The following is an 8493-nucleotide window of genomic DNA, read 5'->3' as shown; positions in this document are numbered from 1 at the left end:
TGCATTATTGTATTCATTTCTCGTGAAAAAAAAGTGTGTAAATAGTTTCAGAACTACTTTTTTTTAAAATCGACAACGACGTTGGTGGGTTCATTCTGAAAAAAGAGCACCAAACAGCTGCAGCTACTGTCCCACTTTGCTGGAGTAGAGTAGAAAGTGTGTAAACAGCTACTCGCCATAGAAGGGTCGAGTCGAGCAGACAGGCCAGTAACTCCTCCTAGTAACTCTCCCGCTCACTCGACCAATGTAAACCAACCTTTAAGATCGGTTTTCAAGAGACATGTGCTGCTTCCATCTGAAAGCTCTGTTCGTCTTCTATACTCTGTCCCGGGAATCTCTGAAGCGAGCGAACGAAAACAAGTGTTTGTAGTTTGCACGTGTAGTACCTCGAGAGGACAGTAACTCGACCAATGAACGCGTGAGAGGGAACAGAATTGATTGCATGGTGGAAGGAAAACTACTGCAGCTACTAACCGCTTACAGGAGCGTGTACTGCTTCGCCCCGCCTACAAGCTTTCTCCCTTTCTAACGTAACACGCGGTCTTGTTCCAAAGATTCCCGAGACAGAGTATAGAAGAGGAAGGGAGCTTTCAGACGGAAGCGGCACGTGTCTCTTTGAAACCAATCTGGTATAATTTAACAATACAGGGAATTTCTCCATTTTGTTTGAAATTCGGCATACTCACTAATTTTGGCCCCCTAATCACGAATCTGCAGTCAAAATTTGGCGATCACGTATAAATTTGGCGCTTATTTGGGGGCAGGTGAATCCGGCCAATTTTTAACATGCCTTTAACAGGGAGTCTATAAATATAGGCGGGGCCGCGATAGCGGTTGGGGGCGGTAGGTCAATTACCCCAGGGGCGGAGCCCGGAACCGGCGGGAAATTTGGAAATCGAGGGTGTGGAAATAAGAACTTAGTTTCGATTATTTTGCTATTTCCATGTGTGAACGCCAAATTTTGACTGCAGATTCGTGATTAGGGGGCCAAAATTAGTGAGTATGCCGAATTTCAAACAAACTGGAGAAATTCTCGGTATTGTAAAATCGCTCCACCAATCTTATGAAGTAAATGCAACAGTGTCAGATTTTGAACACGTTTTTGAACATTTTAGCCCAATTTATCTACAGCTACAAGTCCCCTTGCGCAATCTTTAAGGCGTTTACAGGGTTTAATGCGAAGAATCTGTGGCGGTGCAGCTTCTTTGTCTCTTTGGATACTTTCAGAGAATGGTACAAAGAGGATCATTAAGAGAAGGCGTCTTGGTTGGCTATCCCTACTTCGTCAGCTATAACTGGTATGGGGAAAGTTTATACTTAAAGTTTTCTCTGACCTGGCCTGGTTTTTTTTTTAGTAAAAGTAATTTATTAAATAAAAACTCTGGATCAACTGGATACAACACATCTGATTTTCACTTCAGAAGTGACCGCTCCAGTGAATAACTTTCTTATTTTGTTCAAACTTGATAATTTGCCAAATTTTTACCAACTATACTCAACATTGAAGACATTCCAACATCATAAGCATCAGAAGGATTGGTTTTCTTAATGCCTGCTACTTCCGTAATCAGGGAATGGTGGGTGAGATAAGAGTCGCTGACAAAAGATTGATTGAGTTGTTTGAGTTTTACGTCTACTTTACGCACATTAAGGCTAATCGGGAATGAACGTACAGTTTAAGGTGGGATCCGAACCAATACGTGCCTCCACCGGGTATCGAACCTGGGACCCCTTGATTACAAGGAGACGACGCTATCACTGCGCCATCGGGGAGGCCTCACTGACAAAAGAACTGAAAGTTTTGCTTATCATATGCGTGCGCACGGGTAGGGGGACAAGGGGGACAGTCGCCCCCTCTAATCATGGACGTCCGCAGATTTTTTCAACGGAGGGACAAGCAAGATATTTTTTCATGGGGTATATTACCCCGATAATAGTGTTGCTCCCTCAAAAAACAACACCTGAATTTGAAATTATCGCATTAACGTGAATTACTATGACTGAAATCAAATTATACGTGTGAAATATATACTTTTAGCTCGACATTCGATTTCTAAAGGGGACGTGTGGCCAGCCTTGCTCCCCCTTCCAGACGTCGATGTCCCTACATTAGTATACATTCACCTAGAAATTTAGTGTAGAGGAATCTTATCGCTGTTATTAAACGTTATTATATTCTTAAAGAAAATAAAGTATTTTCAAGCCGATTAAAGTTCAAAGCGACTATGGTAGAAAGGAGTGTAGTGAGAAATCCACACAGGGGGAGCAGTGAGCATTGCCCCTCCCCAACCTTGGACGGAAATCAATTCTAGGGGAAAGGGGGCAAACATTGAGGTAAAAGAAAGCAAGACTAGTAGAATCTTAGAGTAGCAGGACAAAAGTAGCCTAAACTCAAGATGGAATTAGTTTTCACGTCTTTCTTGCATTATTTCTTCCAGACGGCCAACAGCACCTGCAGGGTGTCACAAAGGGAAATTGAAGCCCTCGATAACAAATTTTATACAAATAATAATACATTTCGTAAAATTTTCTTGCTCCCTTCACTCGCAGTGTCTACTTTTCTTAGACTTTTCAAGTTCAGAGCTGTAGCTAGGGGGCGGCGGGAGTTGGTCCTACCCGAACGATCTAAATGAAGAAAATTGTAAAACGGATGCCATGGTGTCCCATGAAATTTTTTGTGCCATAATAAATCAATATTGTTTTCAGTTTACAAAAATTTGGATCTAAAAATTTTCTTGCTCGCAATTTTCTTGTTTTCTGTAATGCATTGTAAATTACCAGAGAGAGAGAGAGAGAAGTTACAAACTACTAAGTACTTCAGACTCTTGCTGCTAAACAGTTTTATCTTAAATGCATGAACACAAATGTTTGGAGGAAAAGAAGCGCGGCACATTTCCTATGTTGCTGCATATATATATGTCCATCAATACAATGAAACTAAAACAGTGAGATATAATGGTGTTTTATCTTCCCGACTGAAATGTCATCAAGGCTCTTGCCCCCCCTAATCAGAGGGTCTGCGCACGCCTATGTTGGTTATCCCTTGATATACGAGACTTTCGTGCATCGACATGCTGCTCATCTATTTTACCTGGAAACTAATGAGTATGCAAAAAATTCACTTAGTCGGGTCACTCCTCTGCCATCCCCCACAACTCTTAATGGAACGCATCCCGGCTCATTCGTTATATCTGACTAGATCCCAGAGCTTTCTGATCATTTTATTATGGTTTGAATTGTTGTTTTAAGTCCACTTTACGCACAGTAAGGTTAATCGGGACTAGACCTATAGTTTAACTACTGTGCATGTGTCTCCACCGGGTATCGAACTCGGGGCCCGTTGATTACAATGGCGTTTTATTGTGAAACAACCTTTTCGGACAAAGTCAACATGCTCCTTTCGAGTTATCTTCTCTTTGACACCAAACATATCTCCTGCACACAGCTAACATTAAATTATTTCACATAAAGAACTGCATGCAATAATAAAAGCAATTGAACTCATAAATGACATTCTGTAAGAAAGAACAAATGTAATTAGTACAGTTTTATATAAGATAAATACTACAAAACATAATGGAAAAGATGTTTTCGTGAGTTCCGCACTTTCAAAACTGGACGGAACTCTGTCAGCTAGCACCCAAACGGCGCATCCTAGAAGAAAAATGCACAGAATATTTTGTGTAGAGAATTTTATGTGCATTATTTTTTGTCATAACTTCTTTTGCTATAAAATGCTGCCTTAGCGAGGTATTTGCAAAAAACTGATTTTGGGCGCCATTTTTCCAAGATGGCTCCCAAATCCGGCGTGGTAGAGGGGTGTAAAATTAGTATGTTGTTAAGAACCCTTTTGTGAAGATAATAAAATTTCTTCCAGCTTTCCCTGATTTTTTTCCTTATTGGACCCCCTTATTGACTGGCCTAATTGTTCAAATCTTGTGTCGAAGTCACGCTCTTCGTTCTTTGAATCGGAGGAGATAGTGAACGTGGTCTTCATATAAAACAATGAACTTCTCTAACTTCAAAACAATATTTCAACATTTTCAAAGTATCATTTATTTATCTTGAGTACAAAGAATGTTGTCAGACATCGCCATCCCCGTAATAACATTATCTCAAACCCAGTGGCGTGCCCAAGGGGGGGTTATAACCTCCCCCCCTTTGGCCCAGTATTCCTAAAAAAAATAACATCAAAGGTAGGAAAAGATGGCGAAATGTGGGCTGACTACCAGAGAAAGTGTACACAACCCCTCCCTTTCGAAAATCTTGGGCACGCCACAGCCCAAACCGCATATATATCTCCACGGCCAGCCGAACGGGGCTATTGTCGCGGGAATGAGGGATTTATAGGTTGCATACAGCTGCCACAGTGAGCTTCTGTGTCACGCCCGATTGGTCACGCCACTGCACAGAATCAGTGGTACCAGTGCCTCAAATGAAGCTGGACTGGATAAAGAGTGAGATCACGTCTGACGTAGTAACTTCGATCGCCACAACCACAACAGATAAAGAGAAATTGTTCGCCTGAAGGCGAGATAAGAGGTGCTCTCGCGAAGCGCTAGACAATGGATAATTTCCAGTTAATATTGGTGGTCTCACTCAGTGGCGACTCGTGGCTTTTCTTAGGTGTAGGAAGTTATGGTCAACAGACCAAAAGAGAGAACAAAGAAAATACTTTGATTTAGTTTATTTTACTTCGCGTTTTGTTCCTCTTGGCTAATTTGCGAAGATGGGGATAAGTGATGAAATGATGAAATTGATGAATGGACATTCACAAACAACCAAGCCCGAGCGGGATTCGAACCCCGGACCCTTGGCGTCGCAGCCCGAGAAAAGACTTTGAAAATGTGTTCAATTAAACTAAACAGGCACACGTATCACTTGTACTGCCCACTGCATTTAGAATGTTAGCTGCAACCCTGTACCCAACGGGGCCATGCCCCTCTAACAATAAAATATTTACATGCGATCCTCAAAATACATACGAAAATATATCATTGACCAATTTTCAGATTATGAATGAATTTCGATTTTTCTCTTGCGTAAACGAATGGGTTGTTTGTGGAGATAGGCAAGCTCCAGAAGTCTGCAGTCTGCAATATTTGGTCGTTTTATTTTTTTTATCAATTGATGGGAGGCTAACAGACCTCCCGATACCCGATTTAAATTCATTACAAGAATCATTGCTAATACGTAGGCCTACATCATTTAATTTATAAATATATTATTTTCTAAATATAGAATTATCGTGGCTGTTCAATGATACTGGTAAAAGAAAATTAATGGAAATTTGAAAATATGACAATTTGCGAAATACAGTAATATTCTAATACTTCCGAGAATTGAGTGTAAACAAAACAAGAAGCATCAAACTTGCACCCACCAATTGCATTTTCTTCATGTTAATCCATTCAAGCATCCCTCACCTTTCCCAAACTGGGTATAGCAGCTCCCTCCCACAAGCTAGGATTTCCACTTCGAGCACTGGGGAGCAGAGTAAAATTTCATATCTTTCTCTTCAGTTATAAAAACTCAAATTTACCTTTTATTATTACTAGTTTTTTGAAGCTATAATATTGAAATTTAATAAAAAAATTGGCGCTGTTCTGAAGTTAAGACTCGAGTCTACTATTTAGATAGAAACTGGATTCACCTTGCTTCCTTTCCATGAACAGTTTGTCTTTTTGTACTTTTTCACGATGCACAGAGACTTACTTTATTTTACTGTCTTTCGTGGCATCCCTGATCCATGTTCACACGCTACCATTTCACCATTCGAATTGTAAAAAGTTTATCCAGTGGGATGGGGGGTAGGTAGTGTACCCCTGGCCCCTTTCTGCAAGCACCCTTGATTACTACTACTCTCTTAATTATTTTTCAATACAATACAAAACTGATTAATCAAATGATATCTTAGCAACCGTAATCATCTTATGATCACTTGGATAGCAAAGTATACCGAGCGACCACGTGGAAAAGAACGTTTGCGCACCTTTTAAGAAGAAATGGCCATAATAGGTGACAATTAGAAAGATCATCCCCCACGAATTTAGGTAAAAATGGCAACGGAAAAAATGGCAAAGTAAAAATGGCAAAGGGAAAAAATGGCAAAAGGAAAAAATGGCAACGGTAGAAATGGCAAGAATAAAAATATACCTATTACGATTTTACGTGAAAATTGAGAAATTATGTGTCTTTCATTTCACAGTTTGAAATTAAAATTTAATATAATTTAATGTCTTTTAACATTAATGTGTCTTTGAATGGAAACATTTTATTTGATGTTTCCAAAAATAATGCCGTTTATTTCTTTATTTCTTTTGGCAGGAGTTACTGCCGCTACAACAGGCCACATTAAAAAATGCATCCTTGTTTGACATTTGTTGTATTTCAGGCAAGAATTAAACAAAGAAGGAGAAAAATAAAGGAAGAAGAAGAAATTAAGACTATATTCAGTGTGATTGAACGTGTAGATTGCATTTCGTGCAATATTTTATGGAAGGAAGCACTTCTGTTGTTGTATGTTCTGTTGACGATGTATGACCAAGAAACAGAAAATATGCGTGCAACACTGGACGAGCTTGATAGTTCAAGTAATTGAAGTTCGTTATTTGAAGAAACGAAGTCATTTACAAAAAAAATGAGACACAGAAATGGGTCTCATGGCCTTCTGATCAAAATTCTCTTCTCCAGGCCACGATACCCAAAACTGGGTCTCAAATTTAAATTGAATTTTCAACGGTTTTTTGGATTGTTTTGAAATTTGTTGTGCTTCACAGATCTAATTACACCAACTTGATCCATTTTCACATTTTTTTTTACTTGGCCCCACGATGTCATCCAGACAACCTGGCCTTGGCAGTCAACCAGGGAGTCGTAACGTAACGAAATGGAACGGTATTTTCAATTACGGTTTCCGTTACGTTACAACCAGAAACAGAATAACTTTTTTCGTGAACAGAAACGTTACCTCAGGTATATGAACATTACGTTACAGGTGTGCATAACGGTACCGAACCATAACTGATCTCTAAAGGAGTAGGTCTTCACGTGACACTTTAACGTTACATCCATTGCCGGCAACCAGTAACGTTACAGGGTAAGAAAGAGGTTCGTCACGTATTGACTAGTAACTTTAGTGTGTGTGGAAAGTGATAGTAACGTTACAATTAACCAGTAACTTAATTGAGGTCACGGCTGTAAAATTGTGCTCGTTACCCCAAAAAAAACCTATACGCCTTCATGGCGTGGTGCTATGCACAGGGGAACACTTTACCTTTTTACGGCTGTAAAAACGTTACACTCCTTTTTTCAAAGCAACAACGTTATTTATAGCTGGTATGATACAGACGTTCCGATGTGCAATACCGTGTCCGATGCCGTGTTCCGGAGAGAATAACATAGGTCTCTCGTATAATTGTGCTCGTTACTTTTGTAACGTTACAATTCTTTTCCTCCACAAAAGTCTGTTTCGAAAAAGTGATACACATATCCGTTACGAATAGCAAATACCGTTATCGAAGGCGTTTTCGAAGAAGCCTCATAATTATGATCGGCAGCATACTAACATTACAGTACTTTGACCCCTTGAAAGTCACTAAGTTATAATACGTATTTTCGTTTTGGATGTCAGTGAAAAAATTAAATTGTAAAACAAAACGTTTGAAAACATCCGTTAACAAGATTCGGCGTGACAAAAGTTCTGGTTATTGGAATTTACATATTAACTATGTATTTATCACAAATAGGTATATTTATTTTCTGCATACTTAATCGCTTTATGTGAATTTGTTCTAATTTGATTATTTATGCTAGATGAATTTTAACATGTACGTTCACTTGATACGATAGCAAAGCAAACGTTTGTTGAGGGAAAACGTTTATATCTATCTATCTCTCTCTCTCTCTCTCTCTATGTTTACATGTATTACATCATTTTTTTTAAAAAAATACAGTTGTTTGGCGATGAGAATGATTCGTGCTTAGATTAAGTTGCTGAAGGACGAAACATAAAGGACCAACCATGGTCGAGCCAAAAAATCATCCGTGCCACGCGTTCGTCCACCTAAGCGAGAGGCAAGCTTTCTCCTATCGGAAGACGAAAAATAATTGCTTGTTGCGCGACCTTGAGAAGGCGAACCGAACTGATAGCAGCAGCACCATGCAAAATCTGAAAATCTTAATCCTGAAACTTTGTACACGTGACCTTCGATCACGAAGCATCCGAGTAGACAACGCCTTGGGGCTATATGAAAGGCACTTTTGACAAGTAGAAAATGCGTAGAAACGAAATGTTAGATGGAATTGTTGTACGAAACAAACGAAACCGCGTTTGTGCAACTGGTCTGTAGCTAGACAGGGCCATTGGACTCTCAAGAAGGCAAGAATTGTATGGAAAGTGATTCTCAAAACTAAGCGAATAAAAGGACAGTATATTTTATCATTTACAAGGGCCCTCATCCGCTTACAATTTTGAAAATTACTTTCAGTCTT

Source organism: Lepisma saccharinum, chromosome 1 (genome assembly GCF_977018435.1).
Source record: "Lepisma saccharinum chromosome 1, izLepSacc3.1, whole genome shotgun sequence".
Taxonomy (NCBI): Eukaryota; Metazoa; Arthropoda; class Insecta; order Zygentoma; family Lepismatidae; genus Lepisma; species Lepisma saccharinum.
Note: the sequence above shows the minus strand (reverse complement) of the source record.